Source organism: Leptonotus elevatus, chromosome 19, assembly GCF_054856555.1.
Source record: "Leptonotus elevatus isolate MCC_2025b chromosome 19, RoL_Lele_1.0, whole genome shotgun sequence".
Classification (NCBI taxonomy): Eukaryota; Metazoa; Chordata; class Actinopteri; order Syngnathiformes; family Syngnathidae; genus Leptonotus; species Leptonotus elevatus.
Window position 1 is genome coordinate 15,543,264 of NC_141257.1, and position 2,500 is coordinate 15,545,763.

A 2,500-nucleotide genomic window follows, 5' to 3' on the forward strand; every position below is an offset into this window, starting at 1 on the left:
TTACTGCAAACTAAATTGTTGAGCAACTTAAATATTTCAATTGCTCTAAGATGCCATTATGGAAAATGTCTGCTTAATAGGGGCAATGGAGTAGTTGAATAAGCAGGAAGACATGAAATTGGCAAAACCTTATTGCAAGACTAACCAAGATATTAAGTTTTAGCAGTAAAATGGTTTGGCATTCGCAAATTCACCTACTCAGAATTGTGTTTTTTTTTGTGGTCACTATTGTTTTTGGCCAGTCCAGATGCCCCCAAATGAATACTGTTATTGCTTTGGTGGCATGATGGGCACCAATTTGACTCGAGACGAGAAGCTCGATTTAGAATGACTCATTTACCATCATCTTGTGGCATTAGAGGCAAGGCTCGGACCCAATCCCCCGTCAATAGTTTGAATTCATTGTATACAGAAAATGACAATGGTGACTGAATAATCCTGATGTTCAAACACAAAAAAGATGGCGTTTGAATAATATAAGCAGTTGACAGTACACAACAAAAAGTGTTTTGCAGTGAAGAAAATCTGTTACAGTCTGATCAAAATAGAACCCCTTTGACCATATACATTACATACATACAGATTTGCCAGAATCACATTTTTAGGCTCTGTAATATAGTAAGAAACATCTTAAGGGAAGTATGAACACATCAGACAGTATAGTCTTCATATGTGGATACAGAAGAAGGATCATGTTGACACGGTTTCTTGGTCTGGTCCATGAGCTGATTATCTATGGAGGACCAAAACCGGCAAAATAAAAATAAAACAAATATAAGAATAAATAAATGACTAAAAGCAAAAATAAAAACGGATATATAAAAAACATAATTCAAAAATGTAATACAAAATAATAAATAGAAATAAAGACAAACAAAAATGGAAATACACACACGCAAGTTTGTGAACCCTGCAGGCATGGTCAGACTTTGTGTATAAAATAACCTTAATTAAATGTTTAGTCATACCCAAATCTACAACGCTGACATTGAAAATAATGGACTTGAACAAAAAGAATGATAATATTGTCGTTCATTCTTGAACAAAAGTTGTTGATTTAAGAAAAACTTAAATTGCAAAAGTATGTGAACCTCTCACTTAATTGTACATTGCACCTCCTTTTGCAATGAAAACTTCATCCAAGCACAATTTTTGCCACTCTTCCTTGCAAAATGCAGCCAGTTGAGAGAGTTTGGATAGGCGTCGAGCATAAACTGTCCGCTTCAGGTCCCGCCACAGTATTTTGAAAGAATTTAAGTCAGGATTATAACTGGGCACATCTAGAACATGAATCTTCTTGTTCTTTAGCCATTCCTTAGTTGTATTGCTGGAATGCTTTGGATTATTGTCATGTTGCATGATCCATCTTCTACCAGGCTGTAACTTCACAAAGGACAGCTTCAGGTTATGATCCAGAATTTCACAATTATCCTCTGAATTCATGATTCCCTGGACTATGTTGAGTTGTCGTCCAGGTCCTGAGGATGAAAAGCCATCCCAGAATTTAACATTCTCACCCCCATGCTTCTCTCGAGTGTCAAGGTTCTTTTGCTGGTATGCAGTGTTGACTTTTCATCAAACATGACTGTTTTAGTTGTGACCAAACAGTTCAATTTTGGACTCGTCTGTCCACAGAAGAGACTTCCAAAAAGCTTCAGTGTTGTCCAGGTACTCGCTGGCAAAGTTGAGATGGGCAGCTTTGATCTTTTTTATGAGCAGAGGCTTCTACCTAGCAAGCCTTCCATGAAAGCCTTATCAATTGACCTTTCTTCTGATTGTTGAAGCATGCACATGTGTCCCAGATGCAGCAAATCCCTCGATGTGATGCACGGGTTGGCTTTTTACCTGAATTGTCATTTGTCTTGTGGGTCTTGCTGATATTTTACAAGGTCATCCACTTTTAGGCTGGATTGTAGTAATTTTCAGTGTTCTCTAGTTGCAGATGATCTGCTTCACAGTGGAATGATGAAGCTCAACTGTTTTTTAGATGACTTTATAGCTTTCCCCAGACAGATGTGCTGTCACTACCCACTTCCTGAGGTCCCCTGATATTTCTCTTCCTCTCAGCATGACTGACCTGTATGGGTTCACCTGGGTAAGACTAAAGTGATGTGGTTTTGTCTCTGTTTCAGTCAGTGATGCACAATTTCTTCGCTCTCATTTCATTGGTCCATTTCAGTGGTTAGTTTAGCTACCAATTTGTCCTACCTGATCCTACTTGACAGCTTGTTTTAAGTAATGAAGGTCAGGGTTCACTTACTTTTGCACCTTCATGAATTTACCAAAAACTCTCTTTGATTAAGTTTTGACAACATAATTGATTTAAAAAAATAGAACAATGCATTAAATTGATAAACCTACACCGGTTATTTCATATAAAAAGTAATGGTTCAGATTGAACAACAAAATCAGGTTGAAACAATTGGAAAGGCCAAATTGCTCAAGAGGTTCACGAACTTTTGAGCAGCACTGTGTATTTTTTTAATTTTATTTTTTAATT

At 37.1% G+C, this 2,500-nt stretch overlaps 1 protein-coding gene across 1 annotated transcript in view; it reads right to left on the bottom strand.

Moving 5' to 3' along the window:
* Positions 1 to 2,500, bottom strand: part of sacm1la (SAC1 like phosphatidylinositide phosphatase a) — a 26,054-nt gene that overhangs the window by 89 nt on the left and 23,465 nt on the right. The window contains exon 19 of the mRNA XM_086063361.1: positions 1 to 2,500. This exon is cut by the window's left edge and continues 89 nt beyond it; it is cut by the window's right edge and continues 332 nt beyond it. The gene's annotated coding sequence lies outside the window, so the exon portion shown is untranslated.